The following is a 27,439-nucleotide window of genomic DNA, read 5'->3' on the forward strand; positions in this document are numbered from 1 at the left end:
TTTGATTTCCAGGAGCTCCTGCTTGGCCCCCAGAGCTTCACGGCAAACAAAACATCAGAAACCCGGGCTGGCGGTGCAGGAAGGAAACCTGCTCATGTGGGGGCTGAGTCACGATCCTGCTGCTCCCTTCTGGCATCCCAGGGAACAAGGCAGCATCAGGTACCAAGGGATGTCAGGTCCTACTGCCCCCTGACCAGCCGGGGCACCAAAAATCCTTCTTCACTGCCACCCCCACCCTATTATCTTGTTTTGGGAAACAAAACACTGCTTTTGTGGTTTTCTTCCGCAGCTTCAGTGGGAAAGGCTGGATTTGCTTCCTTAACACATAAAGAGTCTCCATGCTGCCCTTTTGGGCCTCGGCCAAAATCCAGGGAGGATGCTGAAAAGCTGAGTTTAAAACAGGCTCCTCAGCCCCCCTGACCTGGGACCAGCTGTTTGATTTTCTACTGTCAGCGCCAGACTTCTTGTCTTGAGCATCACACGATACCACGAAGATTGTCACCACTCGGACCCCTCCAGAGTAGCAAAGGCCAGAGGTCTAATGTATGTCTGAACCCAGGAGCACCATCAGCTCTGGTCTGGAGGGGCTGGTATTCCCAGCTCCTGATCTACAGGAGAAATAAAACATAGATAGATATAGATATAGATATAGATATAGATATAGATATGGATATAGATATGGATATAGATATAGATGTACACACACAGAGGAGATATGACACATATATATATATGTATAAGTAAGGTGAGGACAAACTTTAGTAGGACCTGTAGAGATAGGACAAGGGGAAATGGTTTTAAGCTAAAAAAAGGTAAATTCAGACTGCATATTAGGAAGAAATTTTTTATGATGAGGGTGGTGAAACACTGGCACAAGCTGCCCAAAGAGGTTAGAATCCCTGGCAGTGTTCAAGGCCAGGCTGGACAGGACTTGGAGCAACCTGGTCTGGTGGAAGGGGTCCCTGCCCATGGCAGGGGGGTTGGACTAGATGGCCTTTAAAGGTCCCTTCCAACCCAACCTGTGCTATGATTCTATAATTATATACATATGCACACTATGGCACGTATATATCTCTGCACACAGGCCACCTCTGGCCAGACCTAAGACCAAGAAGCCCATGGTGTTGCTGTTTCTGAGGGGGTAAGGAAAGCATGTCTGAAGATGAGTGTAAGAATGTGGCAAGTGGAGTGATGTACCCCAGCACCTCTCCCTCTTCAGGACACCTCCAGCTCAGGACTTTATGAAGTCTCTGTCTTGACTTGCCCTCATTGGGGTTTTATTCTATACATTTGCTTGGTTGTGGGTTTAAAACTTTGATACTTTTCACAACCCCGCTCCAGTGATGAACCACCTCCTTCAGTTGCTTTGACCCTGCCACCTGCCAGGTTCGTTTGATACCATATTTCTCCAGTTGTGTTTCTTATTTGTTCTTTCTGAGCCACGCATGGTTTTGTAACCATATACCCTATCCCACCCCTTTAGCCGTCTCTTTTCCAGTCTGGAGACCTCCAGTCTTCCTCTCTGGGCATCATTCTACCTCAGGAGTGCTGAGACTTGATTTGTTTGTTACTCACTTCAGGAATATTCATCCAGGTACTGGGGCCAGGCGCTGCAGAGGGAGACCTGTGTGTTGTGGAGTTTCAACAGCTTTAAACTATCATTAAGTGGGGGGAGACTGGGTGGAGGAGACACGAAAGGATGCTGGGTGGGTGTGGGAATGATGGCACGCACTGTGAGCACTGAGTGGGAGGCCGGGGGTGGGACCCAGTCTAAGCAAGACAGGAGACAAGGAGCTGAGGTGCTGGAGACAGGACTAGATGGTGAAAGAGGCTGGAGAAAGCAGCCAAGGAAGGAGGAGGTGGGTGTGAACAACCATGGTCTGGCAAGGAACAGTAGAGCTGGGAAGGGACAGAGCATGACTGGAAGGACAGATGTTGGCCGAGGAACCAGAAGATGGAGGAGAAAAGGACCAGACTAGTGAAAGGAACTTTCTGGAGCGGAGACTGGACTGGGAAAGGAGTAGCATCAGGGTCTGCTGGATCAGGTAGGGAGGACAGACCTTACAGTAGGGCTAAGGGCTGTTAACAGAAACCAGACAAGAGAAGGACCAATGGCCCAGACTGGTGAAAGCCTCAGCAGAGCACGTCCCACGTGTCCTCTTCAGAGCTGGCCTGGGAGAGGTGACAGATTCCTACTGTGCCCTGGTGGCGTGGTGGTTCCAGAAGCCCTGGTGGCTCACGTGGGTGCAACTCTGCAGGAAAATGAACAGGTCTGCTCTGAGCCTAACTGGTCCATCCTTCCTACTAAACCCTCTTGGCCTCAAAAAAGAGGCACCCAAACAGCCTACTGCAAACGGCTCCTGCCCTTTGCTCACCTTACCTGGGCATTGGCTGCATCAGTGCCACTTGGCCTGGGCCAAAATCACACTGGGGAGCCTGTTACAGATAACTGGAGGGTCACTGCAGAAGCATGTGTGCCTTAGATCCTGGTCCTATTCATTTGTGAGTATAAATGCAGACTGGGGACCTCGGGTAATGCTAGAGTGTGGGAATTGGGTGGATTTGTCTGTTGGGCTCTTACAACCTTAGAGAATGTTCCTGCTTCCCCCCCCTCCGGCCCCGAGCACAGGAGGATGGAAGAAGTGTTGCAGTTGCAGTCAAGCGCTCTAGGATTAGGAAATGCCAGGCTGGACCGTGTTTGTGCAGCCTCCCTGCTCCTTCCAGGTGCCAGGCATTGCAGGAGTCCTGGAGTTGCAGGAGATCCCGTGATGTGATCATGGAGTGAAAGGCACTCATTGCATGATCACACTGCATGATCATGCGTGAACTTTTCTTCCCCCTCCCTGGACCACTGCCTCTTTCAGCTCACAGGCAAATTTGGATGCAGCCACTCAACACTCAACATTTAACTAAGCCTGCCAGGTCCCTCCCCAGTGATTGCACAGATCTGGGCAAGTCTGATCAGTGGTTTAAGGTGGGATTTACCTCTCAGACACACCCAGCTGTCTCCACTCGGATCCTAGGGTAGCAGGGCTCTGAACTCGAACACCACAGAACCTAAAACACAGCCCCTCAGTAATGAGAAGTTGCTGGATACATTCTTTATTCACATGATGTCCAGCCCTGGGCCTTATTTTCTGCTTGCTTTATATGCCCTGCTGCAAAAGCAAAGGATTTGGGTAGAGATGCATTCCCATGTTTATCATGCCAGTACCCTGGTACTTCACAAACTCAGACATTTCCTTGGACCCCAGTGAAGCAAGGTGTTGGAGAGATGGAGGAGTTGCCCACCGGCTTAGGATGCTGAATGCCCACCTGTCAATCTCTACTCAGTAACTCAGATCTCAAGACCCTGGTGTATGGTAGCCTGGAGAAAAGGAGGCTCAGAGGAGACCTTCTCGCTCTCTACAGCTAACTAACAGGAGGTTGTAGCGAAGTGGGGTCGGTGTCTTCTCCCAAGGAACAAGTGATAGGAAAAGAAGAAACGGCCTCAAGTAGCACCAGAGAAGGTTTAGATTGGATATTAGGAAAAATGTCTTCATTGAAAGGGTGGTCAAGCACTGGCACAGGCTGTCCAGGGAAGTGGTGGAGTCACCATTCCTGGAGGGATTTAAAAGACATGTAGATGTGGCACTTAGGGATGTGGTTAGTGGTGGACTTGGCACTGCTGGGTTAATGGTTGGACTTGATGATCTTAAATGATTCTATGACAGTCCCACACATTCTTAACTGCTCAAAGAGCACAGAAGTTGTATTGTCTGCTGAAAAGAGAAGCAGGAATGAATGGGTCTTGCTGAAAACAACAGTGGAGAACACAAAATGGTTTGTTGCTCCCAGCCACACCATGTCAGTGCACTGACAGCTTGGTTTTGTAAGACTGGGTGGATGATGCTATAGAAATGCCAAGAAATACTGCTACTGGCTTGGTGGCCTCCAGATTTCCAAGAACAAAGTACATGATCATTTGGCATGTGCAGACATAACTTTGTGTTTTATCCCCATGTCAGTTATATTTCAAAATCTCATGCGGTGGTTTGTGTTAAACATTTGTGTTCCTGGGACATGTTCCCAGCACAGCTCCAGTTCATTTACATGGAGTAAAAAGACCAGAGCAGGTAAAGGACCTTGCCTTGAGGACTGATCTGCAGTAATGGGTTGACCTACAACAGACTGTTGATCTACAGTAATGTGCACAGAAGAACCTGGTGGGGCTGCAGAGCAGGACATTTCATTGCAGCTTGGCCATCTTGAGGCACGTCAAAATCTGCATGCCCCTGTAGTAGATGACCACTGCTGACTATGGCCGGTGCAACACCAGAGCCCTGACTAAAGCATGCCCAGAGCTTCCTGATGGAGCAAGGATTAACAAGTCCTTTGTGAGCCCTTAACAGTCAAGCCTCCAAATAAACAGAGTTGTCCTCCCAGGAGCCTGTCTTGGTGATAAATGACACTAGTGAAGCCCAGAGCAGAAAACGTCTGTCCCCTCCATGCCTCTGAGGGAGAATCTGCCTGGTCCCCCTCTTCTATGGTGTTGATTAAGATGTTGACATGATTGAGAGCAGATCAGGATTGTATTTCAGAACTGGGATCTCCAGGGTTGCTTTGAAACAGGTGGCTTCAAGGCTAGCGTCTTCTTTGGAGTCCCAGCTCCGGGATCTCAAAGGTGGTCTGGATGTCAGCCTGGAAAAACTCATACATGGATTCTACCTTGCCACTGATCACCTTTTTCATGAATCCTCCAACCTCTGAAGGAGCAAATAGAAAGGCAAGAAGGTCGAAGCTTCTCTTTTTAGAGTTCCTTCTTGCTGACAGACTGACACAGGTCCAAGCAGAGGGCTATCTTTTATGGTAATCATCCTGAAACACATGTATCAGGAGAGCCTAAGACCTGGTTTGCTCAGGTTGGAGAAGACAAGGCTCAGGAAATATCTTATGGCAGCTTTCAGCTACCTAATGAGGTGCTGTAGGGAAGACAGAGAGTCTTTTGTGAGAGGTGTGCAGGGAAGGGTAAGACACAATGAGCACAAGTTGCAGCAAGTGAACTTCTGGAAATACTTAAGCCTGGTGACAAGGTTCCATGGTGGTGGCCTTGGGACCTCTATCCCGGGAGACAGTGAAAGCTCGACTCATCAGGTTCTTGAGTAACCTGCCCTAATTGCCCCTGCTTTGGGCAGGGGAGGGGTTGGGCTGGAATTTCCAAACTGAACTATCCTATGATTCTCCTTTGCAAGCCTTGCAACCCTCTTTTCACCTGGCATGTGGGACTCACCTTCCTGGATGCCTAGAGAGGGGTGTCCCTTTCGGAGAGAGATCCCTTCCACCAGGGATCTTGTATGGCAACATACCTTGGTGGATGCACCATGTCCCAGTCCCTCTGGGACCCTGCAAGCCAAATGTGGGTGACAGTCAAATCCAGCCCGGTGCAGCAGCTTCTCCCAGAAATGTTGAGGTTGTCAGGGATGTCTGGAGATCCCATATTGGATCTATGATGTTTTTTGTGAGATGGAGGCCTAGCTTTGTGGCAGAAGGAGGTGGGACTCTCCTGCGGCTGAATGGCCCTCTCCACACCAGCATTACATTGCAAAACAGCTTTTCCCTGGTGGCTGAAGAGGGCTTTAATAGGCCCTTGGTTTGAAACAGAAGCCACATCTCCACTAGCAACAAAATAGTGCCTTCCTCTGGTTACTGGAAGGCTGTGCAGCCAAGTCCTGTGGAGGATCCATGGAAGTCCTTGCTCACCACCCAGCTCTCCCAGGATCTCCCATGCTGGACCTCCCTCCGGTCCAGGCTCCTGCCTATTCAAAGAAAAGAAAAGAAGGAAGCCCACCAGCAGCCTGCCTGCCTCCCATTCCTCGACCTCCTGAAAAGTCCCAAATGTGACTCAGAGGGAGTTCCTTCGATGTGCGGGACTCAGATGTAACCGACCTGCTGTAATTAAATGACCCATTAGAGCTTTTCCTGGTTGTTCTTCCCTGCTGCTTTCCTGAGTTCAAAAGGTGATTTAGGATGACATGTTCTGCTCTACACGAGCTCGCCAGCTATTGCCAGCAGCATGACGAGACACCCTTCATTGTACACTAATTCCACTAGGCATACGGCCTAACAATCAAAGCACCTCATTAAAGTTTAATTAAATTTCCCAAGTGCTTTGCTCCCAGGCTGAGAACCTGTAATGCAAGCCGAAGCAGGTCTGCATGTATGTGTGTGTGTGTGTATGTCTGAGGTTTGGGGGGTTCTTCTTTTTTTAATTATTTGCACATGCAATTTTTTTTTTTCCCCTTAGCATGATCAGCACTTCATGGCTGGGGTATGAAATAAAACCAGAGGTGTCCATTCCAGTCCAGGCTGTATGAAGAAAAGCCAAATCTTACAGACTTTCTGCACCCGCTGCTCCTGCTGAGAGTGCTGCTCTCCTGGAAGAACAGCAGGATTTTGCACTAGAGCCCCTTTGTAGGATATAGGCAGGAGGTGCAGTGACCAGCAATTAGAACTTGCACTCAGATTAGTTCCCACACCTGAAGCTTGGCAAAAAAAAAAAAAAAAAAAAAAAAAAAGACAGGCCCCATATCTCATCCTCACCCTTAGTCCCATAGGTAAAAAATGAAGAGGTAGAAAGGTGGGAGAGTGTATTGGTGGTAGAGGGCTGGAGCCATCTCCAACCCCTTTAGTCTGCTCCAAGTGCTACACCAACAGCCTCTCGGTACAGGAGGCTTTTACTGCTATATCCAGCTTCTCTTCTGTGTCTTCCAGTGTTTCGTATACTTCTTCTAGGATGGTGTTCTCCACCCTCACTGCCTTTTGCAGAAGCAGCACATAAGTGCGTTTTTGGATCCTAGTGTCCAAGAAGGGAGCAATATGGTGTTTTTCAACCTCTATGCCATTCTCCAGTGAGAGGGCATATGGTGGCACACAGACCTCCAGGCTGGTGTAGCTCTGACACCATGGTTCTCTCACGACAAAGTGACACCAGTTAGTGGTGGAAGTGTTTGAAGTATGCGTTAAGGAAGTGATTGCACAAGATGCTCATCTTGAGCAGCCTCAGCTTTGACTTACAGGCTGAGACTTTGCCTTGGGAGACTCGGGGTTTTGGAAGGTGGTTATACCTGGAAAGAGATTATAATGGCTCCTGAGGCTTGGATTCAGCCCAGAGAAAGGAGACAAGGTCTCCTAAGGGTGATCCTCCTGCCTTGAGTTGCTCCTAGCTCTCCAGAGGTGGCCAGCTCTTTCCATGGACTCCAGAGGGAGACTAGTGAGTTAAAATCCTTTAGGGACCTTAGCTGTATGCCCAACGGTGCAGATCTAAATAAGCCTGCAAGAATCCTGCAGATGTCAACACATGCTATTACGGTACTCTGGTTTTGAAGAAAAAAAAAAAAAAGGCAGCTATTAGCATGAAATGGTGTTTGAAATTACTTTCACTTAACAGGAAAAAGTAACTTAACCTCCTCTTCATCTTTATTTTTGTTACTATTTTATTTCCTGCAATTCCTACCTGAGGTGGAGAGGGGGTGGGAGGGTGCTGCTTCCAAAGAATTGTTAAACCAATTCTTGTTTAAATATCCTCCAGATAACCTGGGTATCAAAGTCTTCTGCTTAGAGGACTTTGACAAGTAAAGCAGTTGGACAAGGAGTTTTGTAGGACAACATTCACCAAAGGACAAGACCCTTCTGCTACTTTGCTCCATGGTACAAAGGTGCACTCGAGTCATTAACCTCAGGGACAAAACCCAAAACATTCCATGATGAACCCAAGTAGTTGCTTACAGGCAGGCTAACCAGGACCAGCACCCATGCTCTGCCTTGATGGCCTGCTGGCCTGGTCTGGTAAAGTCCATACGGTTAAACTCTATCCAGAGCAAGGTAGCTGCATCTAAACAACCTACCAGGAGTGGTTCTTGGACTATTCTAATTCCTGGCACATGACTGGGGACTATTTGGGTTCACGCCAGCAGGCTCAGGCCAAAACCAACCCAAGGACTATGCTAACAACAGTGCAGATGACTGAGCTCTGATGGCCAGTCCCTATCGAGATATATCCAGGTTGTCTCTGCTATTTCCTGCAAACTGCAAGTTAATCTCCAGATTAAAATTCCCTGAAGACAAAAGAAAGAGCCAAGACTGAGGCCTTGTTCAGGGGGCTGCAAAAAATGAATAGGCATGGGCTTCGCAGAACCCTGCACTGTGATCATGCACTGTAATGGCAAAAGGGGAAATTTTCCTGTATTTTTCCTTGAACTGGAGTGGATGGGTAGCGAACAAAAGTAAATACTGAAACACTTACTCATATTGAAAGAAGTATGAGCACAAAAATCAGTCACCCCTTGAAATTTCAAGTGAGGTGGGGATTTCCATGTATTGCATGTGTTTCCAGATCTAAAGATAAGAGTACAGCTGGTCAAACATTTTCCATTGATGATTTCCTTGTGGAAAACATCCTTCTAAGGAAAAAAAAAAAGAAAAAGGAACTTCAAGAAAATGCTAGGTTTAGCTTAGCTTAAACACACTTAAAAAGAAAATGCATTTGACACAACTTTTTCACTTTTCTCTCCTCTTTCATGGCCAACATGCATAAAGGGAAAATAAAAGTGATGACTGACCAGTCAGAGTGAGATTGTTTGATTTTTTTGAAGATATGATGCATTTATTTTTTTTTAATATTTTTCATAGCAATATTCAAGCTCCCCAGAACATCCATAGAAAACAGAAAATTCAGTTGTGGGGTTTTGTTGGGTTTTTTTTTAATATACTGTACTTATTTTTTTTTTTAGTGTATTAACATTTTTTTGGTCAAATTAGGCTTCATTCTCATCATCAGGTTCTACTAGTTTGAAGACCTATTTAGTTTTAGAAGATTAAAGAGAACATAATGAAAATACAAAATGCCTAACTCTGAACCTTTCTGGTTTAGCAAAACTCTCAGCTATTAAAAAGTAGAAAAAACTGAAAGTGCTATGGAAATATGACTTTTGCAACCACAATATCCACATCTACTGCCCTGTTCTCCATTATTTGTAACTCTTTTGGCCTGTTTCAATCCAATCTGAGGGCATGGAAGTCCCAAAATATGAAGCTTGGATAATTTTGATGATATTTTTTGAATTCAGACACCATAACACCTCTTTTTTCTGAGGATACGGCCACAGCGCACACACAGCTATACTGCTGGACACAAGAGCATTTACGTGGGCAAGACCTGTTAGGAGTGTCCAGTCTTCAAGGTAAGTTTTGAGGTGAGCTTCTCAGAGGATGACATCTGCATGATCATCCAGAATCACTCAGGATGGGCCAGGCTCTCCAGTGGTGCTTCCTAGTCATGCCACAACCTGCTGCAGGACTCTGGGCAAATCGGAGCATCCCTCATATCCTTGTTTCTCAGTCTTTAAGCTGGGGATGCTTTCTGCACTGCAAGGTGTTATGTGGTTAAAGGATTGCGGTTATTTGGCAGGAAGGAAAGAGCCTGATCGGGTAGGGGATTTATCTCCCCAAGTTTTGGAGTGGCATTTGATCTCAGTGGAGACAGCTAAATGTAGGTGAGCTGAATCTCATCTCTAAAAACTGTAAAGCAGATTTTGGCTTGAGAACTAAACTGTATTTATGGGCAATAAAGGGTATTACTGGGACATCTGTCTCATAAATTGATTGACAGCACAAGATCATACACCACCCCAACATTTCTGATGGGATCGTCTTCTGATTTTGAAGTGTTCCTACTATATCCTATCTCAATGGGAAATATTTGAGGGGAAGTGAGAGGAAATAAAAAATGCTCCTAACCTTAAAACTCAAAAGTGTTTAGAAACATAGGACCACAGCAACAGGGATGGGAAGAGATAGGGTTTCTGTCACACAGTCCCTTTCCAGTCTGTGAAAAGGTAACTGGGGGTAAAAATGATCAGAGGGCTCTGAGGAGACCTTATTGCCGTCTTTCAATATATAAAGAGGCTTATAAGAAAGAGGGAGGGAGATTTTTTACCAGGTCTGTCAGTGGCAGGGCAAGAGGCAACGATGTTAAACCGGAAGAGCATAGATTTGTGTTGGGCATAAGGAAGAATTTTTTTACAATGCGAGTGGTGAGGCGCTGGCCCAGGCTGCCCAGAGCAGCTGTGGGTGCCCCATCCCTGGCAGGGCTCAAGGCCAGGCTGGACGGGGCTGGGGGCAGCCTGGGCTGGGGGGAGGGGTCCTGCCCATGGCAGGAGGTGGGACTGGGTGGTCTTTAAGGTCCTTTCCCACCCAACCCATTCTGTGATTCTATAGTTTCAGGACTCTCAACTTTAACATTAAATAGATGCAGGTGAACAATTTTTTTTATTGATGAAAAGTATGAGATTTTCCAATAAATATATAAGATTAATAAATCATTGTTTTCAATTAAACAAAGCAAAACTCAGTCAGAGAAGACATATTTTCTATTTAAAAACAAAGAAGATTTTCACAAGCAAATACCTTTTTCAGCAAGGCAGCTTTTTGTTGAAGAAAGAATACTGAAAATCTAAACTGAGAGAACAATTCAGATTGTCCAATTGCTTATTGCTCATTTTCAGTCAAGCCACAAAGTGACATCTATAGAACTAGGAAGTATTTCTGAAAATCAGGTGTGGGGGTTACGTGTTTGGAGACTGAAAGGAAATGGGGATCCGCTTCCTAACCCTACGGTCTGCATTAAGTCAACGACAGACAGTAATTATGAATGGAGTGAGTCAGGACTCTGCAATTACAGTCTTGCTTCTGCCACCAAATCACTACATGCCCTTTGCCAAGTCCCTTAACCTCAGTGAGCTCTGGCTAACCTGTCTGCAGTACCGGAATGATAATTCCTCTCTTAAGGGACCTGGGAACATCCGCTACTCTCTGCAAAATCCTAAAGAGCCTGGTGAACAGACACTGTTATTAGTTTCCTCCAAGGTGACATTAATGAGCTGGAGAGAGAGTGGTGTCTTTGGGGAGAAATGTCTGTAGTAATAGGCTGAGCCTTGGGAGATTAAAAATTGTTAGCATGAAAATATTTGGCCAGGAAGGAAGATCCACAGCAACACATGGCAAAAGCACAGCCAAGCCCACTGGGGAACGGAAGTGAAGCAGTGTTGAATAAACTGATGTGGTGATTAAGTGCAGCATTCCCTTGGTGCTTTTTGATGGGAAATATCTGAAAGAGCTTAATTACATGAGGATGTAGGAGCCCGATGCCCACCGATTTTGCTTGGAGGCACATCTCCTGGACTTTCTTCAGGCTGGATGTCCAAAAATGAGCCTTGTCATGGGCATGGTTAACAAGGGGGGGTGAGACCAGGAGTTGACCATGTACACCTCATCCTGCCTAGGCATGAAAATCTTTCAGGAAACCTGTGGGATGAACAGGAGCAGGTTATTATTGTGCAAAGTGCCTGACTACCACACTGACCTTTTGCAAATACAGGGTCATACGTAAAAATTAAGTCTATATCCGTTGTGCGATTATACAGGGAAAAACACATAATATATAAGTCCCCAAATCCTGCAGCTTTGCACATGCTTGTCAGGGGAGCAAGGAGGAGGTGAAATGTGTGTGTTATCAACACCACAGTGACACACAAGTGTCGGCCAGTCTTGGGAACAGTATTTGTTCAAGATGCACACTGCAGTACAACCCTGTACCACACCAGGTCTACAGTGCTTAGCACTAAAACAGGCACAACATCTGGGGAGGCAAGAGGAGAAAGAACTTATCGCCACTGCTTATTACCATCATTACTGCTAATATTATTTCTGGGGAACTGAAGGCCAGAGATCTGCCCCCCACTTCTAATTTATGCACAGCCCTGTTCACAGCATTGGTGAATGCCCTTGTAGTGAAAATGGCAGGATGAGCATCAGCATCCATCTAAGGATCACAGAAAAAAATGTAGGGTGCTATTTATCCCACCTAAATTTAGGCATTCAAGAGCTGTATCTCCATTAGTTATCTAAATATTACTCTGCCCATTCCCCACCCAAATAATCATAATATTAAGCTTCTTATTAGGGTGGTACACCTACGTTGCCTATTAGGAATTGCCCTAATCAGTGCAAACTCCCAAAATGCATGCAGGAATTGCCTGGCTCAGTGTCAACTGGCCAAGCAAAAACCATGCCAATGCCTGCTCTATTTATGGGTGTGGGCAACAGTGCTCCAGCACTGGTGCCTTGGGACTCCCTAGTTTGCTAGAAGAGGCATAGTTTAAAAATCCAAGACTGAGCTGATTTATTTAAGTTTCCTCTAGTCAAAGAGGAGGGCTGAGAACCTCCAGACGTGGCCAAGGTATTTCATACATCTATTTTAGAATAAGACATCTTGTCCTTTGTAAAAAGTGCCCTTAATTCTTACTCCATTCTTCATCGTGTTCTCCAGGAGGTATCAAAGGGAGCAAGAGTGGTGAGGTTGGATTCAGCTGGCTCCAGCATGGTTCCTGCAGTTAAATGGATCCCAGCGACACATGAAGAGCCTGGAGTAGCACAGACAAGACCCAGATTCACCACCAGTGTTTCATGCTTGTTTAAGCAGTATTATCATCACTGAACTGCCAGAGGACTTCAGCCAGGGTCCAGCAGGTGCCAGCTTCTCTACAAATGCAAAACAACAAAATAGTCCTTCATCCCAAGCACTTTACAGTCATGGAATCAGGAAGCCGAAATGCTGAGTTAACATATTAATGTTAAGATATGGCCGTCCTCCGACCACATGCTGGTTTCATTGAGTGCAGCCCCTAAAGGTTGAGTGCAACTACACACTTGCTTCCATGTAAGTTCAGGCCCACCAGATGTAGCATACTCCACCCCTTTCTTGCACCCTTTTAGCACCTCATCACACCCACTGAAGCATGGTCACCCTAGATTTACCGCAGCACCACACAAAATGGAATGAGGTGCTGTGATTTCCACCCTGAGATCTGCAGGGAAGAAACAGGCTGAGGGGACGCCAAAGCTCAGCTGTAGCGGAAAGAGATCTCAAGCTCATGGTGAATGTCCTGAGCCCCTTGCGGCTGCTGAAGTTACTTAATGTTTAGGCTTTTGGGGCTATTGTCACACAACTTACTGGTAGCTGTCTGCAAGGGACAACAAAAGTGCAACAGCACTACTGTCTCATGCTTATGCCAGTGGGCATCATCTGGCCATGCCTTTACTTATTGAGCCTCCAAAATCAGGTGGCCCAACCCAAACTGCCTTTTGGGAACGGTCCTTGGTCTGTGTTGACTCCTGACTGCGCCTGGGAATTGGCTGGCATGCGTTAAATGGTTCAGACCAAAGACTGCCAGAGATTACAACTACTGTTAAATGGTGAGGTGACACCTCGCATTCCAGGAGGAAGTCTTGGTAGGTCCCTCTTGCTGTCAGTCACAAGCACCCTTTTCTCTCCCACACTCCAAGTTCTCCTGAATCTCTCCTGCACTTATCCACCAAAGGCATTTTGTTTGCAGGGCACGTCTGAGCCCACTGCTCCCTCACCAGACTTTTCTTTTCAGGCCAAATGGCCCTTATGGACTTTTGTGGGTCTTGTACAGACACCTTCTTGGCATCCTGGACATACACAGCACAGACCTCTGCACTTGACTCTGTTCACCTTGTGCCACCACCCACCCACGAATTTGTTGCTACCTCCATTTGCGGCTCCCAAGGCTAGAGTAGGGCGAGATGAAGAGCACAGTCTGCTCCTAACTCCGCACCTCCACCTCTTCCTTCAAACCCTCAGTTAAAATGAGCTTCATCCCACAGACATACTGTCCTGCCTTTTCTTTGCAAAAAGACACTAAAGGTTGAGGAATGAACAGAAAGATTGTGTTTCCACTACTCAGAAACTTCCTTTTTCGTCTCAATTCATCTAGATGTTGGCTGCTGCCAAGCTTAGATCTTGTGCTTCAGCTGTCTTTGTTTCTCCAGCCCCTCACACTGGAGATGTCCTGCACTGGGGCAAGGCAGGAAGAGCTTTTCTGCTTTCTGAATACCAAGTAATTTAGGGTGGCCTAGAATTACAATTTAACCAAAGCCAGACACCGTGGTTACAGCCTTAGGGTTTCTGTTAAAAACCCCTTCCAATCAGGGGCAGTTTCTAGGCTTGTAGAAATAATATGAGAGCAAGTCCTCTCTAGAGCCTTGCAACTCCTGATGTCTCATTGCTCCTGCCTCTGAGGCTTCCCCTCTCTCAGCAGCCCATGTCTCTGATTGATTGTGTCTTTTGTTGGTCCCTGTGTTCATGGGGCTTGTGTGAGAGCACAGGCTGTCTCAAGACTTCTTTTCAAGTATCAGTACTCCTGCTACAGTGAGAGATGAGAGAAAATGTAGTATTAGAGTGAGAGCCCAGAACGTAGTTTCTGACGTATCCAAAAAAAAAGCATTTTCAGGCATTTGTCAGGAACTCACAAAGTCCTCAAAGCTGTGTTTTCCATTCTGGCTTCTTAAACTGTAATGCAATTTATTTCCCCCCCGCCCCCCCCTCCACACCTCCTCTTCCCCGCAAAGGGAGTTGTGGAAGTACATTCTGGCTCCTTCTCAGGACGTTGGACTGCCATTAGCATCCCATACATTATTCAGTGGGCTGATTATGAATGAATCAGCGTAGATACCTCCCCTCTGAAAGCTGAGAAAAGCTGCAACTCTGTCAGAATGCCCCATGGCCCTTCCAGATCAAGCTGACTGCAGAGGGAAATTTCATTTCTTAGTGATGTTTAATTAAAATTTAATTAATTTGTTAAAAGCAGTGATGTCCTGAATAGGTTTTTATTTCAAAGGGAATGCTTCGAAATTGGTGCCCTGATCCTCTGTAGTGTTGGGAAAGTAATGAATGGACACATTTTTGTAAGGAAGGTAGACAAGTTGTAAGATCTGTGGGACAAGAAGCCCAGGAGGGTTGGGGGGGATGTTTGATCCGTGACTGAAGTTGTATTATTTGCAAAACAGATAAGGAGTGAATTATTATTAAACATCCTCTGATCAGAAGGGTCGGCAACAGGAAAAGATCCTCTTCAAGTTATGAAGCCTTGGCAGAATCCTACCTAACCCTAGCAATCCAGTAGCAGTTATACAGTAAAGTCCAGCTACATTTTTCAGTTGCACTTCCATTTTCCTCCTTCCTTCCTCTCAAAATCCACCCTGCAACAATTTCATAAGCCTGAGATCTGATCCTGTATCGAATGTGCTGAATGGATAAAATCTGCAGTAGAAACAAGCTGTCTGTGAGATTAATTCATCTCTGAAATCAACGTTATGCAAACAGGACCCACCCTAATTTGTGTGAACAGGCTGTGCATTATCTTATGATTAAACAGCTCTGTAAGCATCAAAATACCTAATCTCTCAGGCTTCCCTGTGCAGGGTCTAAACCAGGACAGAGTAATACGTTCTCTACAGCTCTGCTCTGCACCTTCAATATGATGCTTAGAGCCTGGTGGGGTAAGGGGTCCAGGTACTGTTCAGGCATAGGCACTAGCTCTGTGTTGCATTATCCATTAGTGGCATCTTAATTTGATTTCTAGGTGCCCTAAAAGCCCCAGTGGGCAAGCAGGTTTACTCCAGCATGAGTACAAAACCATGTTAACTCTCTTGGGCCATGTGGTAGGCATGGACCACCTCCAAAAGGTGAGTGAGATGGGAAGCCAACCAGCACATCATGCAAAATAACATGGCGCCATGGTACTATTTCCTCTTCTCTTTCCATCCAGTGTGTGAGATAGATAGTCAGATAAGTGGTTTTTCAACCAACTGTTCTGTGGACATCTCCTGCTGAACTGTGTTGATATGGCCTTGCTGCTGGTTTCTCTTCTCACTTGCCCTATCCTTCTCATTCTCAGTGGAAGCATAAAGGAGAAAGGGATCTAGATCCCTGGTCACTTAGATCAGATTCCTGTCTTACATGCACCAATTCAAGTAAAAACAGCCCAAGAGGAGAATAACCCTTATTACACCTTCTGGAGTGTAACACAGTGTAATAGAACAGCATAATAGTAGTAGAAGATCTTTTCTTCTTTGTATGGAAGTATTTGGTACTTGTAAGACACTTCCAGAATACTATATCTGGTTTTGTGCTTCTCACTTTTGGGCTTTTCCACAAGGAGAGGTTTGACAAACTAGAGTCAAGGAGAAGGTCACCAGCATGGTTAGGGGGCTAAAGGGCAGGATGTACAAGCAGAGGCTGAGGGAACTGGGTTTGTTCAGCCATAAACAGAGATGTCTAAGGGGGATTTTATTGCTGTCTTCAACTGGGAGCTAATGGGAGGATATAGAGAAAGTAGAGTCAGGTTCTCCCTGGGTGCCCACAGTGAAAGGAAAAGAGGCAACGGACTTTGACTGCAAAAATGGAAATCCTGGTTAGACATTGAAAGGTGGGGGAAATCCACCATGAAGACAATAAAAAATTGGAGGAGGTACCCGGAGATGTTGTGGTATCTCCATCCTTGGAGATACTCAAAACAGTGCAGAGTATGACCCTGAGCAATATGTTATAACTTTGAAGTTAGATCTAACTTCAGACTTACCCTGCTTTGAATGGGAGGGCTGGACCAGAGACCTCCTGAGGTCCCTTCCAAACTGCATCACTCTGTGATTCTGTGAAAAGCCTGGGACAAGCCCCCAGCTGCAGGTGCTCTGCACAATGCTGGATGTAAGGGAAGCTTTAAGGAAGTTCACACTGAGCTCCACAGCCAAAGGTGACTGCCCATCACTGCCCCAAGGCTGTGCCGGGTATGCAGTGGGCACACCCAGCGGCGTGAAGCGACTCTGTTGTCTCCTATGCAAACAAGGGAAGCATTAATTCTAATTTCTTTCTTGGCAGCAAGTGGAGGCAAGAAAGAAACAAACTGCCTGATGATGTTTGTAAATGGCCATAACAATGCAGATACTTCAAAGTGGTTTTTCCCGCTTTGAAACCACTAAGACAATGCAAGCTGAGGGTCTTGCAGGGTAAAACCCTCAAGCTACTAATATATTCATAGCCAACAAAGCCACAACCAGCAGAAGCAACATTAAGAAGTTGATTGCAATAGCAGTGCCTTGTCCTTTCTCTGGGTCTTGGTTCACCTGATACGGTTTGGCCATGTTCCTGCTGTCCAATTCAGCCTTCAAAACAGGTTGTCCTGTGCTAGCTCCCAGTCCATGCCTGGGAACTGCTTCTGAGAGTGTGTAAGTGGCCAGGGACTTGGCGTTACTTTTAGTAGTAGCCAAAATTCCAAGTGACTCAAGTAAGTGGTCTGGTTATCCGTACGCATGCTCAGACACAGTTCAGGGCTAATTCACTCCTTGTATTTATCAGTGCATTCCTGGTGATCCTCGGGAGACTCCACTGCTGGAAGTGAGTATAAAATGCTCCATTAAGGTTCTTCACATCTGTCGTTAAACAGTTGGGGCCACTTCAGTGAAGAGTCAGGGCTGGGCAAAATGGTGACATGTCTACAGCAGCAGGGGTAGAGGCTTAACAAATCAAGACAGTGGTTTTGGAAGAAGAAAAGCATCACTGGGAGGAACCCATCTGCACTGGGGTTCGCAGCAGAGGCATAGCCAGGTTTCTGCAAGATTTCATCCAGTAGAGCCAATTTCTCCTTCCTGGACAGACTGTCATAGCCAACATGAATATTTTACTCAGCGTCAAGTGAGGGGCTGAACTCTGGATGCATTTCAAGGGTGTAAAACCTTAGTAGCTCCTTCAATTTTAACCTGGTTACTCTAGATTAATACTACTGTGATGGAGAATCTGTATCCAGACCTGATGCCCAAGAACGTATGTAAGCCCATAGCAATATAAGATACAAGTAAAATCAGTAGCAGTATTTTTTGCTGCCACGCAAAGGACTGAAATCTCAGGGTTTTTATTTAACTTCTCGATTCCCATGTGGTATAAGTATACTTTCAAACGGCTGGGGAAAAGACAGCACAAGGAAAGTGTCCGGACAAAACCCAAGCTCAAAGCTGCATTGCCTAAGATAAACAGTAGTCCCTTGCGCCAGCCTTACAAAGGAGCAAATTCTCACCCACCTCCCTACTGTGAGTACGTGTGTGTTGAGTAAAGCCGCTTGCTGCAGTAAGCCCACAGGTGTGTGTCGGGGTGAGCACCCTTCTGCCCCATGTCAGCAGGAGCAGTGGGCAGGATCCCCTCGTGCCCGCTGGCCTCAGGGGAGCACAGGGATGTTTACCCGCTGCACTCAGATCCCCGCTTGGCAGGGGACGGATGAAAGTTGCCATCTCTATTACAAAACAGGGAAGCTCTTCAGCAGCTCACTGGGAGGTAGGGTGAGGGCATGATTTCATACCAATCATGCCAGTGTGAATATGCCAGCAACCCTATCAGACTTGTTCTGCCGGGCTGTGCTCCCAGACATTTTGCCCAGAGCATAGCGGAGCATGACTTCCTGGTGTCCCCAGCAACTACAGCTCTAACAAACCCTTCCCTCCGGGGCTTTTCCTATCCTGGGGCAGCTCTCAGGCCACCATGGGCTTTTCTGCCTAGATTTACACACAGTGCAAATTGTACTCCCTCTCTGAAGCAACATCTGCCTGCTACGGCCTGGATTTTGAGATAACCATCCCACACTCTTTACGTAAACCCTCTCTGGAGGCATCTTTTCCTTTCCATTTGCAGGGAAGACCCAAAGGTTGTGGAACACCTTACTTAGAGATCTTGGGAAGGTCTGAAGTTTATGTGGGGTGAATCTGGGGATGACCAGACTGCAAAGGTCAGATGGTGCTGTTACAAGGAGCCCAGGTGTGGGGCTTATGATGGGCTAGAGGAGGCTGTTGGTGCTGGGCAGTGCATAGACTGGGAGGCTGGGTTTCATGTGCTGGTCTAAAGACACCTGCTGTTGCCTTATCTGAAAGCGGCTTGAGCTGAGGCCATCCCACAGCCTGGATCTGGCCCACCAGCCATATACTGTAGGTGTTACAAATCGCTGAATGCTCAGATTAAAACTATGTATCAGAAGTGCACAATTTTGGGTTATTTCTTCTGCTGGCCTTGGGATGCTGGTCTCCTCTCACCCCTTCCCTCCACCTGGTGAGACACAATGGGCAAACAGCTCACCCTGGACCTCACAAGGTTAGTCCTCGATTTCCTTTCATCTCTTTGAGGAAATCTTCCATCTTCCTCACTGCTGTTGTAGAGGACATCCAGGTGGGCACTGCGCTTCAGATGTCAAATGTGGTTGCAGGGCTCCCATCCTTGGAGCTCCCACAGAAGTTGGCATCCCATCCCTCTGAAGTGGCTCCTTTTGTGGTGGTGAGGGGTCTTTGGGCTCTGCAAGAGGCTTTGGGAAGACAGAATCAACTTCTGGTGCTCTATTAGGAAACTGTTGACTCCCATTATTGGCTACTTCCAGGGGAAAAGAAAATGAACTACACTCAACCCTGAAGATGAAAGCAAAAGGGGAGAGGGAAAAAAAACAAGAGAGAAGGCCTGGGAAGAGCAGAGGTTCAGTGCCTGGGAAGAGCAGAGGTTCAGTGAAGTAGCTGGCAGGGTGGATTTTGAATCCCAGAAGGACACACGGTGCATCCTGTGATGTTCTTGTGTTGGGGAGTTTTAAGGCATTTCCCTTTTCAGCACAGCCAGGAGAAATCCAGGCCAATTTCCCTAGATGTGTTGAATCTCCTGAGTCCCAGAATTGTCCTGAAAACTCATCTTCTAAAAGTTTTTCCCAGAGGGTCAAGTTTAGGGGGTGGGTAGGCCAGGAGCCTCCAGTTTGCAAGCAGTAGCATTTCCTTGGGGAGGCATTTCTGCACTGAGTCATGCACCCTCTGACACCTGAGAGCCTGACTGCACTCAGCTTTCTTCTTCCTCAAGGTTCAGCCCTCTCAAGCCTTGTAATTATGTTCCTTGCTTTCCTCTTAGGCTTCAGCTTTTTCTTCTCTCTGAATGCTAAGAACCACAAATTAACCAGCTGTAGGGCACGGGCTATGGGTAACTGGTCTATATACACTGTTATACAATTAGCACAGTCCCAGGTCTAGCTTTGGTCTGGGCCAAGTAAGTCCCAGGCCCAGTCTGGGGGATAGCAGGTACTAAGGACCATCCCCAGTCCCAGGTAGTCAGGAAGCAATCACTTTGTTTTGAAGGAAGTAAAATACTGTGGACATTGCCAGCTCTGACCCAGAAAAGTACTACAAGCACCATTCAGTTTCCCAGTAGAGATGTCATCTCCCTGTCCTGTATGAGTATTGCATCTCCAAAACATGATGCATGATAATGCTGGAGCAAGCAAATCACAGTTATCATCACCACCTCCCTAACCCAAAGAATCAGTTGTGGTTTTGTCTGAACTCTGAGATTATCCACACTTATGTGCCTCTCCCTTCCCAGTCCTGGTGTTGATCAGAATAGCTGCTCCTGGGGTCATTTGTGTGTGCATCCCAGAGAACACGGGACATTCTCCAGCACAAGAAGGTACATTTACCTAAAGGCTGCCTGCTGCATTCAAGTCCTATATCCTCTGTTTCACCACAGCTGCTGATGAGGTGAGCTGAAGTAAGAGTTTGTGTCCCAGTTGCAGAACATGTGCTGGAGCATTCAGAGTCTGCACCACAGCCAGGAAATCACCACATATTTTGGTGTCTTGCTCAGAACTATCATTTCCATCATCACTTTTTGAATTTCAAAGTAGCAAGCAGTTCCTGGGATGAGTAGGAGCAATTTCCCTGTGTGCTATGACTGTGACCAAATCTTCAGGTTCAGATTTAGAGAGGGATGCATCATTCCTCAGAATACAGGAGCTTTCCATATACGATGTCCCCCCACCTCCACCTCCTCTGTGTGGCCTGAATTCTTTCCAGAAAAGATCATCCTTAAGGAAGTTCTCCATTTGCTCTGTAAATGCCTACAGCTTGGCTGAATTAATTCAGGCCAATGCAGCTGAAACTGTAGAAAAACCCTAGCCATTAAAAGCTCTGCTTTGCAGAAACTACCTTTGGACTGAAGACAGGATCTCAAAGTGGAAATGTCATGGTATGGCTATAGGAATCAGTCACAACTGCTTGCAAAGCAGCTGATTCCTGCAAGGAGCTGACATCATCTAAGAAGAGCAGACATCAAGCCTGTTGCTGGCACATAGGTGTATCTTAGTATAGCTGCAGAAGATGATGAATGGTTGCTGGAAGGCACAAGAACCAGGCAAGGATGGAGCCCTTTAAAGCACTGTCATGTGGTGGGTGGGGGTGTGGAGGTTACGGTACTAATCAAGCCTCTAATGCTCTTAGTGCTAATACATTAATGACTTAGCATATAAGGCAGTTCCCTCTTATGCAGATTTTGGGTACAAGGGGATTAGTAGGAAAGGTGTATCATCTCTTGCCCTTGTGTTCTGCATCACACCCACCGCTCTCTGCATTGCAGGGTTTGTTGCAATAGGCAGCACCTTGGAGGGTGAAAAAACCAGTCCTGGGAACCCTTGCCATGACCCAGGTGTAACTGCTGCGAGACCAAAGACCTTCACTTCAGCCCAGCAAAGATCATCTGCCTCCAACAGCTACCTGAGATCCTAATCTCAGAACCCAGCACACAGAGAGCATGGTGAGGGCAGGGGTGTTGGGCTGAGGCAGCGATATCACCCCGTGCATCTGCTGGTAGTCTCTGCCTGGTTGTGTCACAGTGCTGAGAGATGAACCTCTGAAGATATGTCAGAGGCTGCGCTCCAGCCAAGATAAGTGCATCAAAGCCTGGGAAAGCTCCAGCTCCCCTTTTGGTTCACTCAGAAGAGCCACTGTTGATGGAAGGTCCTGCTCAGACCTCCCACTGTGGTCACAGCTCCACTGGGAGCCCCGGGGTTGGTCTTAGAGAGGGGCTCAGGCATAAGGTGAGGTCTGGGGAGATGCTCGAGCATCCCACAGCCATCTCTTATCTCTGTAACAGACAAAAGCAAGGTAATCTCACTGTCCTGCCAGTCAAATGTCTCCAAGGTGATTATCATTTTGAGACGTGTGGTTTTGGCCTCTCCGCTATCCACCTTGATGGGGCTAGTCTTTTTGGTGTTGTTGGGCAGCAGAAGACAGCACAGCTGTTGCCTGTGGCTTGGCTCAGAAAAGTCAGCTCGCTGGGTTCAGAAAGGTATTTCCCACCTTTGGGGTAGCAACACCTTTATAATAAACTTCTCCAATGTGCTTTACCTGTGCCCTTTTAACAATGTAATTATTTCTGTCCCTGTCCTGAATTAATAATGGGACAATCCCTTCATGGATTTATTAGTTAAAGGCTAAATTCCTCCGTCACCCCAAGCAGTGCAAATCCAGAGCCATTTTATGGAAGTGAGCAGAGGGCAACTGAGTAACTTCATTTTCACTTGTGCTGTCCCCAGTAGTTTAATGCATTTATACAGCTACATCTCAGAACAGATCTGTGTTTCCTAGTTTGGTTTTCAGGTGATTCTATTTTTATAAAACATAGGAGTGAACCAAAAGCTTTTTGAAGTAACCCTGCAATGCTGAAGTCGAGTGTGGTTTTGATTAAGAAGGAGGGGAGATTTGGAAAAGAAATAAATCCAGTCTCAATGGGAAAGAGGGATCTGCTGTAGTTAGGGCAAAGGTGTACCTGCAGCTATATTTCCTAAGTTTCTAGACTCTACAGAGGTCCTCACGTAGTCTTGATAATACCTAGGCTTCATAGTCTTCCTAGATGTTGGTCATCCATAGCTGGGATCATATGAGCAAACCAGTCCTTAAGTACAGTTTGCATAAAATTATATAATACTGACATATCACCACGCACATGGGGACTGCAGTGAGCGTTGTTAGGTGGGGGAATTATTTTGGTAAAGAGCGGTAACAGATAACTGAGACAAACTGGGCGGTCTACGCTCAGCCTCTTCTGCTGTGCAGGCTGAGCAACACAATTACCTCTTGATGAATACCTCTGGGAGGCCAGGACTGAGATCCTTTCACTATGTGTAAATAGAAGCTAAATCGAGAAAATTAAGCCCTATTCAGCAGGGGACAACCTAGGAGGAAGTTAAGCACCTGCTGGAAACAAGGTGCTGCCTTATATTGCTTTGTTAAGTGATTTGCCCAAAGTAACCCCAATCATCCTGTACTCAACTTCTCTGAGGGAGACCAAACACTCTCGGCAATTTCAGTTGTTAAGCATAAGACCTTTAAATCATGAATTAGAAATAGGCGCTAATACCCAAACATAAGGAGAGTTTTACGGGCATCAGAGAGCTTAGATTCTCCCTGTCTCTCAGTCAGCAGATTTATCCTGTCTGTCCTTCTACATTGTGGAGCAAGAGTGTTTATTAATGGAAGAGGGGGATTAGAAAAGGAGACCCCCGAGTTTGCTGCATGATCTGCTGCTGTGTCACGTTCAACATACTATTGCATCTGCCTTTCTCTCACACTCAATGCAGATGAGCACCGTGGCTTTTTCTTGGGCTCAAGACCTTATAGGACGCTTTATTTTAAGAAGAAACAGGGTCAGGACAGTCACTGTGGTGTGGAGCTGGGATCTACAGAGTGATTCTTAATTTATTAAAAAGGATTGAATCTGGGTTAATAGCTATCCACCCTAGGTGTTTTCTCTCCCCTGTAGATTTCACTAGGGTTCAGCCCTGAATTTGAGAAACGTTCCTAGCAGGAGTTTTCTCAAACCTAACACGTTTTCCAAAATGCCTTTTCCTCCTTGCAATTTCCCTTAACACTTAATAAAAAAATCCTCAGCCACCTCTGCAGGTGAGTCCATTTTCATTAGTGCCTTGAAGTCACATTGAGATTAACAGGTAATATAGAATCACAGAATGGTTTGGTTGGAAGGGACCTTACAGACCACCCAGTCCCACCCCCCGCCACAGGCAGGGACCCCTGCCCCCAGCCCAGGCTGCCCCCAGCCCCGTCCAGCCTGGCCTTGAGCCCTGCCAGGGATGGGGCACCCACAGCTGCTCTGGGCAGCCTGGGCCAGCGCCTCGCCGCCCTCACAGGGAATGCCTCCAGCGTGGCACCTCTCCTCGTTGTCTCCTCTGTCACTCGGAGAAGGAAGTTATCATCAGGGCATTCCAGGAACCTCCTGGATTGCTTATGTCCTGCTGTGTTGTCCCTCCAACAGATCTGGGATGGCTGAAGTCCGCCATGAGGGCCAGGGCTTGTGAACGTGGGGCTGCTCCTATCTGTGTATAGAGGGCCCCGTCCGCCCGGTCATCCTGGTGGGGCAGCCTGTAGCAGACCCCCACTACAATGCCACCTGTCCCTGCCCTCCCTTTGATCCTGACCCATAAGCTCTCGGTGGCTCCTCACCCATCCCCAGGCAGAGCTCCGTGCGCTCTGGGGGGTCACTGGCATAGAGGGTGACACCCCCCTCGTGTCCCCTGCCTGTCCTTCCTGTATCCTTCCATCCCAACACTCCAGTCACAGGAGCCACCCCACCGTGTCTCTGTGATGCCGCTAAGATCGTGGCCCTGCAGGTGTGCACATCTCTAACTCCTCTTGTTTATTGCCCACACAACTTGTGTTTGCACAGAGGTGTTTAAGGCTGGCCCTGATGAAGCTGGCTTACTGCCTGGAGCGGCTGGGATCCCCTTGTGCTGACCTTCAGGTGCTCTCCTGCTGTCCTGCCATCCCCTTCCAGGCTCTGGGCATCTCTTGCTGGCACTGGCATCAAACTGGTAGGAGTGGGATGGACTGAGGTTCTCCTCATCAGTCATGAAGGTTGCCAAAATGCAATTAATGGTATTAAACAATCATTACAACAATCTCAGAGGAGAAAAGTGCTGGGAATCCACTCTGAGCAACTCAATGTGTAATCTTCTTTTGGAAAAAAAACCCAGTCAACAACTGCAGCGTAAGGTCAAGCTGATCATGTGCAGCTTTAACTTATGAAGCCATTGCACAGGATAAAGCTGGAGAGATTCCCCTCATTTCGACGACAAACAGCCATCAATCCCTTGAGAGATTTAACATGACACCTGCCTGAAGTTCCAGGCTGCAACGTGTGGAGTCCTCACACATGTCTGCAGTGAGCCCTGCTTTCAGCTCCACTTTGAAAATCACTGCAGATGTGATTTAAGTTTCAGATGGGAGAGAGCAGGGAAGGAGATGGGAGTACAACACACAAGAGGAAAATGTTTTTACAGCACTCTTCTTGTGGCCTTGTGTTTTGGAGTATTATTTTGGGTGAATCATGCAGAATTAGATTCTGCTGTAGTTCCATCATTGAATAATACATTGCAAACAGCCCCTGGTCTGTCGTCAGCAGGGCAATGGTCACTTGCAAAGGTAATTCAGATCTGTCTCAGGTCTCTCCCTGTCTCCATGTAGAAGGACCAAAAGCACCTGAAGGTACTTAGTAATTGCTGGGACTACTTATTTACAGCTACAGCTCATGTGGGGTAAAGATGGGATTCATTGTATAAACTCAGACATTGAATTCTTTATGCCTATGATGTGTGTGTTTTGCATATGATGTTGCTCCTAGATGAGACATGATGAACAGAGCCTAGAAAATGGTTCAGCTCATTCTAAAGCAGAGGGCCCAGAGATGTCCTCCCCCAGGTGAAATTAAAAAATTTGCAGGTTTATTCCCTAATTTTTTCTTCCTCAAAAGAAGGAAAAAAAAAATACAGCAACTTCTGAAGGGGACAGTACCATTTGTTATTTTGGCACAAATCTAATTTATTTGACAGTCAACCACAGCGTGTCTTTAGGCTCAGTGGTAACTGAGCATTGAACCACTCTGAGATTTGTTGGCTCTCGCACAGCTGGGCTGACACTGGTCTGCATCTAAGGTGAGGTGAGAAGACATCTGACTGTTAAAAGAGTACTTCAGGCTTGGGAGAAAAAGAAGGGCATCCTTCTAGTTTTTATTGGTAAAATGTAACAGAAGCCATATTTACAATGAGGATTCCTGATCACCACCAAAGGAACAGTAGCAATAATTGGATGATATTTAGTACTGCGGCTAGCTAGTTCTTTTCACTCTGGGATGCAGGAAGGTTTTGTGCTTAAGCACTTGCTTATCCTTATGTGAACCGTATGACTGGGCAGGCTGAGAGTGGGCACCCATCTCCTTCAACTCTAGATGTTTATGAGGTAGAGGTTAGTATCTGAGCTAACATCTCAGACTTCATTTATTCCCTGGAGAGACCGAGGCACTCCTGAGGGTGAATCAGCTGACCTGTTTCTGACATCAGCTGTAAAATGGGAGGAATTGTGCCCTGAGGAGCATGCTGAGCAGGGAGTGTAGGATGCTCACCAGGTCCATAGTGTAGATACCTGTGTGTGGTCAGGTAGTTTCCATGCATGCTGTCTCCCAGTACAAGGTTGGGGTGACACCCAGCCACGCACCATTATTGCTGCATCTTCTTGGTACAACCTAAAGGAAGCCCAGATAAGGAAGCAGGAATGCAGTCTCAGCATAAGCTGGAAAGTTTTTGGGTGAATAATCGTTAACAGGGACTGCAGAGGACATCAGCTTTGCAGACTGGGGAGTGTTTTCATGTAAGAAAATGAGAGAGTCTTTTGGCAAGAAGGCTGAGGTGAAGGTATTGAGCTAGGCATTAGGACATTTGGGGTCTGCACTTGGCCTCACTGTGTTGTTTTGTTTTGTTTCTAGCCTCACCAGGATATGAAGATGCCTCTTTTCCCACTGGTGAATGATGTTTCCCCTTGTCTCTTTGGGGTTGTGATTTTTGTCGTTCCTTATCACAGAACGGTTTGGGTTGGAAGGGATCTTAAAGATCATTTGTAGGTGCCCTTTAAGATCCTCTAATGGAATATAGGAAACTTTGTCCTGGGTTCTGAGTTTTGGGTTTGGTTTTTTTTTTTTTTTTTGCCATTCATGAGGTCTTTTTCAGGCTGGGAGGGACCTTTGCAATCATTTAGTCTGATTTATTTACTGCATATCACAGGCTGGAGACTTAAAACATGGGCTTTGTGATCAGAAAAGGCAAGAAAGCCTTTGCCACCAGGAGCCAGCTTTTACCCTGCGTTCAAGCTTGTGACTTGAATACCAAGGAAGAGGAGGCACTGGGTTAGGCTTGTCAAGCAGCAGACACCATGGTATACATGGTGATGCAAATTTCTCAGTCATCAGATTTGTATGAGGACCAAGAGGAAAAAAAAGCATCTTTAAAACCTCATTAGTTAATTATCATCACTGCAGATGGTGCTCAGCTGTAAGCTCCTTTCTGCTCGTCTTAATCCCATTCCAAGTGGCTACCCCATGCAGAAGAGCCTGTTTGGTTTTTTTATCGGGAGGAGTGGTTGCGCACTGGAGCCTGTGGTGTTGGGGAAAGCTGCAAGAAGGGCAGAGATGTGAAGCTTTAGGAAAGGAGGTGGGGGCCCATCCCCTTGTGCAGGCAGCAAGCGAGCAGAAGTGTTCCATCTTTCGTTTGCAGGGCTGAGAAGCGTAAACCTGGGAGATTTCTCTGCCTGGCTTTTGATCTCTGCTGTGAGGGCTCAAGGGAGGCCTGACCTGGCATGGATTATTGACATGAGCAAAGCTATGTACCTGGATTACCTTCTTTGTGGTGAGTTGAAT

The 27,439-nt window shown here is 46.7% G+C and overlaps 1 protein-coding gene across 1 annotated transcript in view; it reads left to right on the plus strand.

The window, feature by feature from the left end:
- RP1L1 (RP1 like 1) overlaps nt 1-27,439 on the plus strand; it is a 77,008-nt gene that overhangs the window by 3,552 nt on the left and 46,017 nt on the right. The window contains exon 2 of the mRNA XM_080389167.1: nt 13-27,428. The gene's annotated coding sequence lies outside the window, so the exon portion shown is untranslated. The remainder of the gene's footprint in view (nt 1-12; nt 27,429-27,439) is intronic.

Source organism: Falco punctatus (genome assembly GCF_963210335.1).
Source record: "Falco punctatus genome assembly, chromosome: 5".
Classification (NCBI taxonomy): Eukaryota; Metazoa; Chordata; class Aves; order Falconiformes; family Falconidae; genus Falco; species Falco punctatus.